Genomic DNA, 17,430 nt, shown 5'->3' with positions numbered 1-17,430 from the left:
CGCTCCACTGCCCTTCTAGATCTGATAACGCTTCCCCCACATTTCTTCATTATGGCTGGATTTCATTTATTACTAGCCTTTACAAACCTTTTCCTAAAAAATATACTAGATAAAGTATTTAATTATTAATAAGAAAGTTGAAAAGTAAACCACGTGTAATAAAGTTTAAAAGTTCTAAGTTAATAAGTAAAAAATTTATTAAAAGCAACCAATTATTTTGTCTAACGTTAAAACTGTCCCTATCATAACTGGTTATTACTTTGATGGAGTTAGTGTTCATTAACTAACAAGATTTATTAGAAGGTATTTTAGACATAACGGATCTAACGTGGGAAGGATTGATACCAGGTGAATGTTAAGTTAAGCTCCAATTCACTTTTATCTCAGTGCAGGGTCTGGAGTCTGACGCTGTTACAGACGGCTCCTGGAGTCAGTAGTCATATTCATCTGAATAGATCCAAACTAGGTGTGTCTGATATCGGAAAAAGTTAATTTTGAGCTTCTTCATCGCCGAATTTGTTTTATAGCTTCAGAGGAACATGACTCCTGAAATCTGGAGTCAGCGGCTGTAACAGCATAAGATGACAGGCGCTGCACGAAGAGGAAGGTGAATTGGAGCTAAACTCAACATTTACAAAGTATTTTAAGAATGTGATATTCATTCAGCGAACTGTTAAATGAGAAGCTTTATATTTTTGTCATTTATGTACTGTCTAGAAATCTTCATAGTAGAATATATTGTCTAAATACTTTTAATCTAATATTAAAAACATGAAATAAATTCAAATTACTTTATTATTCTCAAAAAAACCTTTTAAAACTTGATTTATTTTTTTAGTATTATTTAATTTCGTTGTTTGTATAGATTGATAATGTGTGAAGAATAAAAATTAGCTCCACTAACAATTCTTTACAACAATTGTGCAACAATCTTAATTGAATTCAATGTATTTGCGTTTATGAGTGAAAATAATTAATTATTCACTATGTGAATTAAACATGTGTTGTATTTGGGATATTTATGTTAAGGTGTCTATAGTTCAATATTAAACTGTAAATAAACTCTGGTACTGGTATTGTATTATATTTGGTATATACCAACTTGTTTGCTATAGCAATATAAATTAAAAATATTGTTCTTACCCTCAAAATTAATGAATTAGAACTTACTTAATTTCATTAATATATTATGCTCAGGAATAGTTTGATACTAGATATAGTTATATTGAAGTTAACTATAGATTAAGAATAATTTTGTCAAATGATTTGATACTTTTGGTCTGAATTTTGGTTACGGATAGGCTAACAGGGATACAGAGATGCAAATTTCACTTCATTCTTACAAATAACTAATATGTTTCTCTTTGCATCTTAATCCGTCAACAGTTCAAAAACTTAAATACGACTAAGACTTGCCGGCAGTAAATGAAAAATATAATTAGGCAGGACAATTATAGCCTTGTAAATGTATACCAAACTGAAATCAGTCACCAGCTCGTTACATAGACAGTGTGTCCAATTCAATTAGGTATTTTTAACAGAGGCTATCGTATGTAAATGATGGATTAACGTAGATAGATCTGGCGTCATTGGTTGGTGGAAAGAATGCAGTCTTCTCATTAAATTTATTTACGTTGCTAAAATTCTAAATAAATTACTATAATATTTTAACGGTCTGGTTTGTATTGTTTCATAGTTTTTTAATGTTTCCACAACTATGTTCTATGTATTTATTGCTACACAAATTGAGAGGTTGAAGCAAAAATTAAACATTTTCAACGAGTATAGAATATTGCAGTCCCTATAGTAGTATTAATACATTAATTAACATAAAAGCTAATAACTTATTCTTTCGTTTGTTATTATACAGATGTAGGCTTATACTGTATATTGAGCACATATCAACAATATAAGTGATAACATTTATAATATCATCGAATCAAATTAGAATGGAATTGATTTTCGTATATGATCTAAGCAAGTTCATTAGTCAGTCTTCACCATTACTAAGATCTAAGATCATGGCTGTTCGAATTCATGCAAAACATTACTTTTCATATTTTATAACTTACACTAACAACTATGATACACAGAGTGTAGGGTCTGTCAGAGGCCGGGAAATCCAAGTGCCGGAATTCAACCATGTAGACCAGAAATTCACATAAACAGAAGTTTAAAGGTTTAAAACTAAATTATGTTTGAAAGTACATAGAGAAATTTCTAGTCAGGTATTTAGAAACTAAGAAAATTAATTTTTAGGGATCAAGTGATTAATAGTGCCATGAGATTTTGAGAAGATCCATAGAGCCGAAAGAAAATTAATTTTATTTCTGAATGCAATCACAATAATCATTTATTGGTTGAGGATCTGCTAATAAATAAAAATAAGTAGCTTATTTTATACTTCCAGTTTGATCACTCAGTTAAAAATCTTCCAATTCTAACAAATACCAATAATAATACTTGCACTATTAACCAAATTAATGGAATATTATACCAGATTATGATATTAAAGTTTTTAAACATTTATCGGAATTAAAATTAAACAATACTTATTTTATTCCACATTAAATTTATATTTATCATATTTAACAGTCAAAATAAAAATGTAAGGCACAATACATTCACAGTACTTATTGTAACTATTAGTTTGACATATCACTTTATTTTTCGGGAAATAAAAAGACAATTTTCTAAAATGTTTTAATAGTTATTTTTTACTGTTACAATATTCAGTAAAGTGGCTGTTAACTACTCGTATGTTCATATAAAGAAGAAGCCAATGTTTGCGGGATGGATTTGAAGATTAGGATCTTTCCCTCTTAAATGTACCATAGTGCAATATTACAATAATCTTTAATGGAGACTCTCTAATCTTCTTCCAGCTACTTGGGTTTTAGGATGGAACCATCATATAAGATGCGTACTGTACTTACATTTGGAAGAAAATGTTTTTCATTTTATAAAATTAAACTATCGACCTGTATCTGTCTCTTTGTATCGTTTGTATTCATACTCGTATTCTTTCATATCAAAGACGTTTATAAGACTAACAAATTGTTTGTTAAGGCTATGATATTTTATCTTCTGCTTTTACACACAGAAACTAATACATAATTCTATTAAGTAATAAAATTAAGAAATGCTTTTCGTTCCTGCAGCGTTCGATCAAAATACATTTGAAGTAAGAGTAAGTTTTTGAGATATATAACAAAGATAAACAAAAAGTGTATTCACCGAAACGTGTATTTTGGCGTTTTACTAAATATAAAAATGAAAAATCTCCGAAAACCTATTATTTATTCTAATTATCCATTTTATATGATAAACATTGAATGAAAAATTTAATTTGATTACACGTTTCAGGTAGTTCTCGGTTTATATTATTCTTATATTATAATCAATGTATTGTAAACCATAAGTATAATTACATAAAAATGATAAAAACATTTAATATATTTAACTTCAATAAATATTTTTTGTTCAAACATTAGAACACAAGATGATAGAATTGATTGACTATTTATCCTCTTTAGGATTCAATAAGTTAACTGTACCATCAACTGGGTCACCAAGTTTAAAGTTTGGAGGTTTGTCTAACAGTGTTTAAACTTGCTAAGTATTCTTATCACTCCTTATCACAGCCAGCTGAAAATATATTGAATGGTGCTTAACTCTTCTTAAGGTGTGTATAATGTATCCTTACTTATAAGGTCGAATGGTGTAAAGAAATATATGGAACAATAATTAAATACTCATCTTTGAAAGGATATAAAAATAGGTTATGTATTTTGAAAAATAAAACATTTATTGGAATGACAAAACTATATAACTTTTAATACCGTTCGATGTCTCTATCTAAAATTTAGCATAATACAGATCATAAATCAGAAATAAAATGCGTAAACATTGATTTTCTTTAACATTATTTTTTAACTTCATAAGAAATATAAATGTATCAGTTTAAGTATATAAATAATAATTATGAAGCACTCAAGACATATACTATACTTTCTTAATTGGCTAGGGTTATTGAAAGCCCTAAGAAATTAGTGATAAAATAACGCTTGAGTTGATAATTTCCTTTCCTCTTGAGTAGAACAGTTCCCTCCAGTTAGTCCATATCCGCCAGTAGATCCTTCATTTGGTATTGCATAACAGATATTCTTTATCTAGGCAACCCAATGGAAGTTTAGAGACAGGTCATCATTGACCCGAACGTTAAGATATTACTTGGGTAAACACATAACCCGATAGAAGACGTTAAAGTTATTAGTAAAATTGTGATTTTCACTCCTTATTTCCTTTGTGAAATGTAAAAAATTAAAAAATAGTCCCGCACTTGCACTTTTCTTTCATTAAAACATTTATTGAAATAAGTTTAATTGAATTTGCAGTATAAATTACTTATAAAACTTTGTTACATAGTCAGAATAACTCAATTAATTGATAAAACATTTCTAGTTTAAAATATTTGTTTCTATTAGTTTTGACTATAAGCTCATACAGATATTACAGTGAAAAGTCATAAATTATTCAACTTATAAGGTTTACCATAAATTATGGTAAATAAGGATTTAACTTACCTAAGAATTTTATGTATTACTGTTTTTTTAACTGATAACATCATTAAGTTTATAAATACTTAGTTCAAACAAGTTTATTAGTAGACTACATGAGTTTCCCAGTTAATTCAATAAATATACCCGTGCGTGGTTTGAATTGAAAAATATACTTTGAGAATATGTTAATATTGTATTTGCACTCTCAGTTCCAGGTAAAATACAATCAGTCAAAAGGCCTTAAAGCGAGGTAAATTTGCATTAAATTATTCCTCCATCGATCCATTCAATCACTTAATATATTTCATAGGAGACCTTTAGGATGACCTGAAATCCACAGAAGCTCGATAAAAACCAGCAGCTTCCACATTAGAGACTATTGTGATTTAAAGATGGAAGGTCAGGTGAAAGTGGACACTATCATCTTACCTTCTAATAATTCTAAAGTCAAGGAAACCATCATTCATATAACATTAGGCACAGCTAAACGCACGCCAGACATAGGGTCAGCGTGGAAGTTTTGCTCAACCCCCGGCAGATTTCTGGTCCAGACAGCAACTTCCAATAGACTTACTTATGTTTACCATATGCAATTTTGATATTTAAATAGGGAAAGTAAAGTTTGTGACCTAATATCTAAAATAACTCTGTCAAAATATATTGTAAATATATACAAGGTAATACACACTGACAGAAATATGCTTTCGTTATCAACTGGTGGAAGAGACTACACTAACACACAGCTCACTAAACCTCGTATTTGCTTAATTTTATTATTTAAATACGTTTCAATGGCATAACAGCATGACCCAAGATTTACAATAATAATTACAAATAACAATTAATAAAAAATTAATCCACAAAACAGAAGTACTGTAAAAATACGGTACTTGTGTACAAGTAGCATCAAATGGAGATCACGTATTTCTGATAATAATGCAAATACCTGAAATCATGAATATAAATTGAATAACATGTACAAAAAAGTAACAGAAGATGTCCCTCTGTTATAAATGTACTTCCCTATGTACATGCCAGCATTTCAATTATAAGTTTTTAGCACAAATGAAGACTCCTAATGGGCCATTGTGTAAAATTGTTAAAAACGAAAGAGAGGTAGAGTTCCACACCAAAATTTAACCAAATCTAACCGTACCTTATTTTATTTTTATTTTATATTAAAATTCTACTATTATACGAGTAGTAAGAAGTTGTTGGAAATTTATATTAAAAAGCTGTATATATAAACATTTAGTTTTGTATTTAGTGTAGTCTTGTACAATAAAGACAACCTCTTATAAGCCATTCTGCTAAAATTGCTCTTATATTTGTAAGCCTTTTCGAGAGGTGATCAATTACGACAATTATGTGTGCTCGTATACACAACTGACTTCAATGACGGCCGTAATTGAATCTTCGGCCAGCTGCACGCTGCTCTGTAAATAGCTGCTTTGATGTATTAATTGATTATATCAGAGTATATTCCTTTACTCAGTCCTACAAATATTTTTCGGTTTTCGGATGTTTTAATTAGTTACTTTTTGTGTCTCCTTTTAATGGCTCCTGTTTTCAAATATTCATATCTGTACATCTGGCTGTTCTATTTACTTCATGCTTGATGTTCTACTATTTTACAGTAGTACCAATAGTTGAGCAACTTATGGTTATTTCCAAACTTAAAATACTTTTGAGTACCACAATTAAGCGTGTTCAAGAGTTTCAATTAGAGAATCATTCTCATTACATTTGGTCAATTCAGTAAAGATTTTCTTACTATATTTTCATCAATGCTAAAAACAACGGCGACCGTTAATCTGAACCCCTTCTTCCACACTGCAGTAGGTATTAGCGGTAGATAAGTATGAAACAGCTGATCTAGGTTTTTTTGATTGAATTGAAAACAAAGATTCCCGTTGAAATATTACCAAGATCTCGAAGGGCCAGCTTAAAATTTTGTAATTGTCCATCTTCTGTCTGTGCGATAATATCTGTTAGACAGGTCATAGAGACTTGAATCTTGGGCCAAAGCTTAATCTTTTTTGCATGAAAAGCATTATTGATTTTGTGGCGAAAATATAAAAGATGAGTCCGTTTTTACGACCAACAACTATTGATAAAAATTCCTTGATGTTTGAACAGATATTTGATGTATAGATTTATCAAGTCCCAAGTGATTATGAATTTACGTTAAAAAAAAATAATTAAAATTGGTGTTCCTCTTTGCTCCCATAATAAAATCGCTGTTTTAGTGACATTTGTATTAAGCTGCAGACTTTTTGTTACGGCTTACGTTTAGGTTACATTTGGAAGACAGTTATGATTACAGAGCTGAATACTCGTGTATAATACTCGAATATAAAGTTTATCGTCACATATAGTTTTAGATATTCAATTATTGCTACAGTTTTCTTGAAATTCTAGAAGTATTAGTACTTAAAAACCCACTGCAAATAGAATTAGTATTTATGTGTTTTACATAGTTTTGAATGTTATATCCAAGATATTTCCACTATTTGTTTTGTCTATTCTTCAGCCCAGTATACTGATTTATATGCCATGGCTGATTACGAGGTTTAAAAATTAGATGTATGCGGTTTGTATATATACACCGAAATTATACGTTTTAAAACGGATTGTAAGAAAAAAAACACTTGCTCTCGTTTATGAAGTGACAAATTTTCTATTTATTCAAATTAAAGTACCAGTTTAGTTTTATAAAAAAACTGACAATGTCGAATTATACCATTTAACCGTTTTATAAGGTAAATTTTAGTCGTAACCATCCAGAAGAAACATGACTAAGTTCTGTAGAGATTTCTTTAAAAAATAAATGTTTTATGATTTATAAAAACTTATTTTAATACTGCTTTAATAGGTAGTAAAGGTTTATGGTTGGTTGGCGTTATGGCTAACCATTTTAGCGTGTTTAGAAGACCGGGTGTTTAGGGGTAGAGTTGCAGGATGTAATGCACTTGCGTGTATGGTGCAGGCGTGGCATAGTACTTTATTATACCCGTTCTCTTCTGCTTTAGTTCCAGGTCAAGAACCTCTATTGGAATATATATTAGAAATAATGATCGTAAATAAAAATCTCCCGATAAACTATTACTTTTAATTTCACTAACGTATTGTGAAATCAGTAGAAACATTATGCGCATTACGTTTAACAATTTTATTGACGATTCCATTTCATTTTATTACTAAGCAAATTATCTGAATCTAAACAGTAATTTTTTTCTTTTTATACACGCTGAAGTCTGGTGAGCTAAGTAGACGTGAAAATGAAAAGTCAAAATTATCCAATAATTTAAATTATTAAACAATAAAAATTGTGACTTTTCTTCCTTCAATTATTACAAAACAGTGTATTCAAATACGAAGAGCTCCTCCTTCAATGAAATGTCGACCATCACGTCTACAGAGCTCAACAGAATTCAGCGTGTATAAAAATAAATTATTCGATAATTGTGACTTTTCTTTCATCAATTATTAGAAAACAGTGTATTCCAATAAGAAGAGCTCCTCCTTCAATGAAATAATCAGTAAATATTACATTGAGAGCGTAGTTTAGTTTAAATTCAACAATAAAAATGCATTCTTCAACCTTCTATCTTGAAACTCTATTTAATTTTTCTGTTGATTCCTTGAGTCAGAGGGGGATTCCCACTTGCATCAAACGTGACATTCGTTTATCTGGCATAAATATGAAGATATGACCTACTGTCATTACAGTCGATAGTTATTCATTTGTACGTATTCATAGCATTTCTTTATCTTTTTGTGTTCAAGAGTGAGTTGTATGTGGAACTAAGGGAACCCTGTAGTCCATATACCGTACATGTTAAAAGTATTAACTTTAGGTACAATTTAAAAGAAAACTATCTCAGTTACAGCATTGAAACTTTGTATGCCTTTTTTTAATGCTTTTTAAAGTATAGTTAACCTATTTTAAACTTAATTACAAAAAAAAATATTAGTAATGATTTTTTTTTAAATATACCAAAAAAACACAATTTTTTTACAAAAAATATTTTTTTTTAAAGGACTTAAAAGCAAATTATCTTAAATAAAATAGGTTGAGTCTTTTGATAATGACTTAAATAAAATACACACAAAACATCATGCAGATAGTTTAAAAGGTTTAGTAGAAAAGTGTACCTTCGTGTCAGAATGTGTGATTTTTCAGGAGAGCTCAAGAACTGTACGGTACCCCTTGCAGCCACGCTAAAACATTCCAGGATCATACTTTTTACTTTCTTCTTCCTCCTTGTCTTCTCTTTTTCTCTTTAGGTTTCTTTTCTGCTTTCTTTTCTTCTTAGTAACATCCAAAGCTGCTTTGTTGGCATCTAAAACTCGGTTCTTGTCGATTTGCTTCAGGCCTACAATGCAGTTGCTTCCGGCATCACCACACAGCTTTTGCAACACTTCCACTTTGCCAAGAGCACCACTGTTGAATGTTATAATTGAATCCAACACTCCAATTTTTAAGGTATTGAGCCCAACAAAAGTATTTTTTGGAATTCTGGTCCAGATTACGTTGTTGAAGGACTCGTTAGGGTTCTGTGTTCGGCCGTGCAGGCATTTTCTGAGTAGGTTAGTGTCCGACAGGTCTTGGTAAATTGATTTTATTTCTAATAAAATAGCCTCAGGTACTGAATGCTTATGATGGTATACCTCACCTGTCACTAAAGACTTTTGGTACTTGCACCAAGATTGTTCACCTTTTGGGCATAGTTCATGGCGAGGTTTCACGTCGGTTGAAAGTAAATGGAAGTAGGTTGCCCAAACAGCCTTCCTAATTTTTTCAACGTCATCCACATTTTCTCGTATAGCTTTGCCATAGTAGGTCTGTACACTGTCTATCAATGCATCTGTCAGCCTACCACGTCCAGAGAGAGGTTTTCCGTCAGGTAACTTATGGCCACGCAACTTAGCCTTCAATCTGCGCAGCCGACTTCCCATTCTCTTCTGGACGTGTCCTACCCATTCCAACTTCTTAATTTCAACCTCATCACCATAAGGCTTAGCTTGTTGTACTGACAAAAAAGCTGAGCTGTCACCATCTCCTAAATAACTTGTGTATCTTACACCAAGGTTTTGTTCCGAGCGCCTGAATACCTGAATAGCAGCCTCTACCTCCATACCGCCGCTCGGCCCGTCATAATTCTTTGAGCACTGTTCTCTGTGTGTAGGGCTGTTTTTAGTTATTGTATTGCATGATGAACAATATTTTGTCAGTGAAACAGCATCCAAAACTTTCCCTGTATCCATACTCGTGACAGAAAACACGCCATTCAAAGATGTATGGCCACGTTTCTGCCACGTTCCGTCAAAAACAGCCGCTATGTCGGTATTACCCTCGTTTTCTACAACTGCTTCATGGGCTGCTTGTTTCATTGAAGCAATAGAAACCTCTTCAACAGCACTATGAATAAGTTTGTTATAGGCTTGAAACCTACTTGGTGGCTTTGGAAGATCCAACACTGAACAAAATACTTCTGCCGCAGCCTTACCTTTACCAATGGAACGGAAACCATATACACAACGCACATTTATGTCAAAAAAGTCCTGCTCAGTCTTCTTGCTGGTATAACATTTATTTTCTAGTCCACAGTTATTGTAACTAAGCAGAAACTGTACAGCCAGGCCTTTACGGTTAGCAGGAACTTCACTAATTTCTAAAGAAGCACTTCCACAGTTACCGCACTTTGTGGATGCCAGTAAAATTTGGTTCAAAAGTTCTAAATTAATTATGTAGTTTCCTTACAGGAAGGTACTCAATATCATCAGCACACAAAGAGATGTATTTACACTTTATTTTAGAAGCAGAGGTATTGGACTCTGGCTCTGGATTAGGCCTAAAACTATCAGGAATGTTCTCCTCTGAAGTAGGGTTAGAAGAGTTTAGTACATCACTATTATTCTTACTAGTAGTAAACTGATTACCTTTGAATCTATTCTTACCAAACTTCTTGGCCCTAGGCATTTTGTAAGAAACTAAATAATAATACTCACAACAAAATAATTACAAACAATATAATAATATTCAGAAAGTCAACACAAAACTCACAGTGCAACACGAAAACAAAGCTCATTTACATAAGTAAACAAACACAACACTCATGAAAATAAAAACATATGCTTTTAAATTAAAAGCAGATTAGCCAACCTGACAAAACTAATTGTGTAAAATAACCTCTGTGTCACTAGTATTATGTATAAAAGTGCAAAAGTCAAACTCGTTGTGATGCAACTGAAATCAGACATTCGTTACTGTGTTGTTTGTTGCTAATTATTTTATTTTAATTATTAATAAGTGCTAAACATACATGTGTTATATATCATTTTGTTCAGAATTAAATTAAGAATAAAAAACAATTAAAAACAAAAAAAATTTTTTTTTAGATTTATTTACTACAAGGTTCCCTTTTTTTAAAAGGGACAACTCTGGAATATCGAGGTGAGGATATTGGTTAGTCGGAACACATAACTATGTAACATGTTGCTAGATAACGTATCCCATACATTAATGTTATAACAAAGGACAACTAGAAGTCATGTAAGCGGCTGATGTATAGCAAAACTTTGATTAGTTAATATTCATTGTGCTAATTAAAAAACCTAATACTCAAATAATTAGAGGTCTGTTCAGAATTACTAGATTAGTGTTAGTGAAATAGAGCCTGGAATCTCTGACCACAAAACCGCACAATGCGACCAGTAACCAAGCTCGCTGTGTTTTAGTGGCCATTGTCGTGAAACAGAATCTCTGATGGATAACTCATTAGTCTCCGCCAACTAGAAAATCTGGCATTGAGATTAACACACTTAATTTAATCTTCATTTTAAATTCACTTGCTTTAATTTTAAATATAAGATTTGTTTTATGCTAATTTTTACATTTAAGTTCTCAATTTAGATTGTTGGAAATTTTAAGTGATCTATTTCCCAATATACTTCATAATTTTCTCAAAATATGTCGACTGTTGTATCACAACAGTTTTTATAATTAAAAAACTTTTTTATGCACCGACATCGAACTAGGTGTTCCTAATAAATTAATGAAGCTTCATGCATAATTTCAAGAATATGTCAGTTCGATTCCATATATAGTGCGGAGAATCAAACAGACAAACATAAAAAAATTAAAAGCCCCATATTATGAAAAGAATTAAATTTCCATAGCCCCACGAGTGAGGAATGGTGTGGGACAGTAACTCAGAATAAAATGTAATATAATACATATAGATCGTGAATATCTTTCAAGAATTGTAATAGTACTAAATATATTAGACACGATATTATGTTTTCCATTTCTGCAATGAAGGAAATGCAATTATGCAATTTATTTGCCAATATTTATTTTATAGTGAAAGACGATTACAATTCATTTAATACACTATGAATTCCTATTGAGAGATAGCTATGTCTTGTACAGCATGTATTATTCCTGATATAAACGCGAGTTTTAAGCACGGAATGGATGTTGTATTTAATCTGGTGAACGTTACATTGTTTGTCGACAAAGCGGAAACGATAACTCAAACTCGCCTCGCCGCCGATGTAATCGTATTGTTGGCCTTTATCCCACGAACAATAACGTAAATATTTCTCTGTAAAGCTTAATACTTTAGCCCCATTCACTTGTGTTATAGGAATGAAAACGTTTTCCTACAGCTTCTAAACAGATTAATTAAATACTGTTACTAACTCAAGAAATAAAATTTCAATTAGCGTTGTTTAATACATTTATTTATATAGTCTTTTCTTAATGTTACCTTGGGATAAAATAGCAAGACAAATTTCGTGACTATCAAAACATACTTTGATTTCGTGTAAGAATTAGCCTCATATTTATCTCGTTATTTATTTTCTGACCAACTAATTCTAATGACATTATAATATTTTTATAATTTTTATTAATGTAATTTTAAATGCCGTTTTTTCTAATTTCAAGTATTTGAAACCGTATGAAGCTGCCAAAATTTAAATCCTGCAGTAATCTTGTATGAAATTTGGACATCTTGACCCTTGTAGTTTTTATTACCATTGACTGCTTGTTATGTTTATTTGTTTTCTTTAATTTGCTCATATACATACAATATATTTTTTTTAAAGTAAATGAAATATGTTGCTGTAACATATCTACTCAATTACTTAAGTTGGTGGAATAAAACTGTACTGATTGTATTAAATAGTCACCGGTGGAAGGAGTAGGCCCAGAAGAATGATAAGGACTGGACAGTACAAAAAAGCCTTCTATCAGCGAGGCGCGCATCACAGATGGGTGAGTTTGATAACGAAATTGAGAGGTGGGGTGAGGTAGACGTGGCGTACCTCCCGTCTCAGTTGATCTGTAGTAGTGGTAACGATTAAATCCTTTGAAAGTGCTTAGAGTTAATCTTTTGCTAATCTTCATCGAACTTACCGGTAAGTGAACTTTTAACTGGAGTCCAGTCAATATTCATTCTTAGTTATTTTGAATAATCTTGGGGATATATTGTGAAATAATGTGAAAATTAAATTTAATGGGAATTTAGTAACTTTTGATCTGTGTAATATAAAACTTGTTGGTGCAGTGAGCACATGTATATAAAATGTTATGTAAAAAATACTAAAAGAGTGTTGTGGTTGTTACAGATGCTTTCAGCAATTTAATTCTCTAACACTGAAGAATATCTTTAATATTCTATAACACAGAAGAACTTTTATAATACAAATATTGTTCATATTTAAAGTAAAGGAAAGATATTATTTACAGAATAAAATTGAATTTTGAAGATAAATTAAAGTGAAAAATTACCAGATCAGATTAGAGTGTGAAAGTTTTTGAATTTTTAAAATTGAATAAAAGACAAGCTGTGAGAACTTTGTACCTTTTTTGAGTGACGAATATATTGTTAGTTTGAACTTAAAAGTCATCAAGAAATATTTATTTTAATTTTAAATCCAGTGATTATTTTCAAGAAGAAGTTTTATTTTAGTTTCAACTTTATTAACTTCAGAAGATTTTTGTTTCCTTTTTGTACCTTCACAAAACAAATTTCAAAGCTAACCCCTCATGTGCCAGTAAAACTGTACAAACCCTTATTGAAAAAGTGAACCAAATTTTCTTTAGCAAGACGAAATACATAGCATTTTACTTATTTATGAGTAGAAATAATATACTTTAAATTGTTTGAAGTTTATTTTTGACGATGGATGGATTGTGAAGGAAACAGTATTTTTCCAGACATTTACCATCGTTCAGTTAAACACAAAGTCAGTAACACTACGTTTCGAGATCTGCAATCTGATCTCTTCTTCTGGAAATAACTAACCTAATACATAATTACAAACTAGGTTAAAATAAACAAATCATATCAAAGTGTTGTACCTAAGTCAGGTACCACAACCACCATGTTGTGTGTCAACTTCAATAACTCTAAAACTTGCACTTAATAAAAAAACTATACACAACACTAATCGTTAAAACTGAACTACAGAATACAGATCACAATAAGTCTGCATTCGATACGACGGTATCGGTGGTTTTGGTACCAACCACATACGTCAATCATAGGTGGTTGGTAGACAATCTAGAACAATTAAAATTTAAAAGTAATGTCATGATAATGTATTGGTTTTAAATCCTCCCCGAGAAATTTTTAAAATGACAACTTTGGTATCGGTTAATGAACAGTAATTTCAAAATAATAACTAAGAATATTGTAAAAAATAGGTATATATAGTTAAAAATGGATACGTGTTAATTATGTACATGCAAACTGCTAAGAAATTGTTATGTGGTTTAATTAAAATAATCTGTTAACGCGGGATTTGATGTTTCCCAGAAGTGAGGTCAGCACTAGAAGTTTTCAACGAGTTCCCTTAATGGGAACACTTCGGCGTTCAGGTGATGCAAACAGGGTAAAGACTAAGTCAATTTGTTTTACTGACGATGCTCTTGTATTAAATTGACAGGTCGTTAACGTTAAACACACCACCAAACAATCTGCTCACTCTTTCTTTCACGTCCTCTTTACACTTCATCCTCATATCTCATGATTCGCATTACACTCCTTAATATATTACATGTTATATCCATCGATAAATATACGTTACTGAGAATACATTTACAAATATATTTATAATAAAGTAAAATTTGTATTTTAATTTATACATGAAGTTCACTATATTTTTTATTTTCTTAATAAACCCTTCCATTTTAACAAATTGTCTAAAAGTACAGTGTATTAGTAATGCTACTCAAGTTTACATAATTTCATTATACTTAATAACATGAAAAGATATTGTATTAAAGTAAATCTAGTAGAACTGTTATTTTGTGTATTATTTATTGATCTCTTTTGTTTCATTATTGTTTGCACTTAAACTCATATTATTTTCAATATTAATAAACGATAATATGATAGAAACTAGACATTAGTAGCTATTTTACTGCCTCTCCTTTCACTATATTTACGGAAAGTACTTAAAAAATTACCAGTGACATAAAAGAGTGGAAAAAGGGAATATTTTTATTTAATTCTGGTGGGACTTCAATGAGGATTAGGCAGTTGGTCAAAATTGAATGAACGTTCCAAATAAACACCTTGATAAGGAAAGCTGAACATAATCATACATGATGGTACTAGCATAAAACTATTACATGAACGCAATTAACAAATAGCCTAATTACACATAACCTCTGCACATTTAATCCATAGTTTCTTTCACTACTAATTTTCTTTAATTATTTCTGGGGGAGATTCTCCAAATCAGTTGAGATTGATATTGGTAGTGATATTTGCTCATTTTGGGTGGGTTACATGCATCACACGATACGAGCAATTGGTCTTGATTTCCAGGAGGACTCACTTATAGCTGGCTTATATGTTTCAGTTGAACCTACAATGGATACGACAAAAACTATTGTGTCATAAGGTTTGTAAGCATCCGAGTAAAGCTTTGGACGTCCAGGAGCGTACATCACTAACCGCAAATGTTGAGATACTGGGGGAGAAGAATAAAAGTGTGGATCATCAGGTCTAGTTAATACTGTGGATAATGACTATTGCATTGGAAATATTCTTGGTATTAGAGATATTTTGTAGCATTAACATAGCAGCGTACCTTCTCCTATCCGCTTTGACTGGAAGAGGCGGAAACAGAGCTAGCTTCCCCTTCATCCTTAGTTTCTTTTAGAACTAGTTGTAATTAGTTGGTTTAGTCGGTTGGTTTATCTTAAGTAAACAGAACAATCTTTGTTCGTCTAAAAAGGTACTAGGGACAAAGGAATCATCAGTATTTAAAAAAAACTAGCAGCTACCCATGGCTTCTTACGAAATTTTCGTAATCGAAGACCTTATAATACTAACTAAACACTTTGAAGTAATATAATGGAGTATTATTAAATTATCCTAGCGTAACAATATATCAGGTACATATTAATGCAGTGTTCATGGCTAAGAGGATCAGAGTTAACCTAACTGTTATTTCGTGTATTTTGCATGTTAGAGCACATCTGTTTCAAATTAATTATACAGTACGTCCGAGATCAAACCTGGGTTTGCCTTGTTGTCCCGAATGATAAAATACAAATACATCTCGATCTTGGAAACCCACTTCGGTTTTCTATCTGGCGCTTTTTAATATACCTGTACTTCCGGTTTAAGAAATTACAGTTCCCATAATTGAGTTTTTATTCCAGCGCAGACGTAGAAAATATAATAATCATACATTGGACTGATAAGACTAATAAGGTATTTCTAATTTCACAATACAGTTTGAATCCCTGTTCCAATAAAAAAAAATGTAAATTGGTAGGTATGAGATGTTTATTTTGCTCAAAAGCGTCTAAATACTTGTCTTGTAAATTTCGTTCGATTTGATATATTTCCAGTATCATAGATGAGCTTGCATTATTGTCCCGATGAAGAAAATATTCATGCACAAGGAGGATTGGTAATCCTATTACGGTCTACAGGAAAACCCTACCTATTTCTGGTGTAAGGGGAAATCCATATAAATTTCATGCAACATTTCAAAACCATCGTCAAAACGAAGTCTTTTTGTTTTTCGGACTGTCGTCTAATAAATCATTTATCGTTGAGGCATGTTAGTGTTTATTGTTTGAAGGTTTTTTTTGACGATGGAAGAAGGATTGTGATGGAAACAGGATTTTCCGGACATTTTCCATCGTTCAGTGAAACAAGAAATCAGCACTACGTTTCGAGATCTGCAATTAAATCTCTTCTTCAGGTAAAGAACTAACCTAATACATAATTACAAACTAGGTTGAACAACGTAGTATTACTGATATATTGTTTCACTGAACGATGACAAATGTCCGGAAAAATCCTGTTTCCTTCATATTAGTGTTATTCTATGATGTTCTTTTTCTTAAGCCAATGTTAAAACACTACATCACAATGTAAAAGAAATTATGAGTACCTTATGTGTAAACTACTGATAAAGCTTTGTTCTAAACTCTAAATTGTAAACAGACGATGCTGCCTCCTTCACGATCTTAAACTGAAATTGTCAACAGCTGTTTAATATCAGTTAAATTTGGATCATGAAACGTAAATATTTTATTTTTCCCGAATAAAAAATAGTCCAGGTAACTTTTCAGATTTGTCTCTTGATATAAACCTGATGGGTTTTGATGGGATGGGTCCTTTTCTCATCATTAGCGCTTGGCAATAAATGTGTAATTAAGTTTTATTTATAAGATGAACAGTGAAACCACTGAAAAATGTCAGTTACAAATTTATTTTTATAATGATTATTAAGGTACAAAGTAAAGTCCCACACGATATTTCATGCCCGCACTCAATATGGGTAGGAGAGTAGATGAGTAGGTGGGGGTGGGTAACTAACCTCT

Source organism: Homalodisca vitripennis, chromosome 1, assembly GCF_021130785.1.
Source record: "Homalodisca vitripennis isolate AUS2020 chromosome 1, UT_GWSS_2.1, whole genome shotgun sequence".
NCBI classification, from domain to species: domain Eukaryota; kingdom Metazoa; phylum Arthropoda; class Insecta; order Hemiptera; family Cicadellidae; genus Homalodisca; species Homalodisca vitripennis.
The sequence above is the reverse complement of the archived record's forward strand: the minus strand, read 5'-3'. Positions refer to the sequence as shown.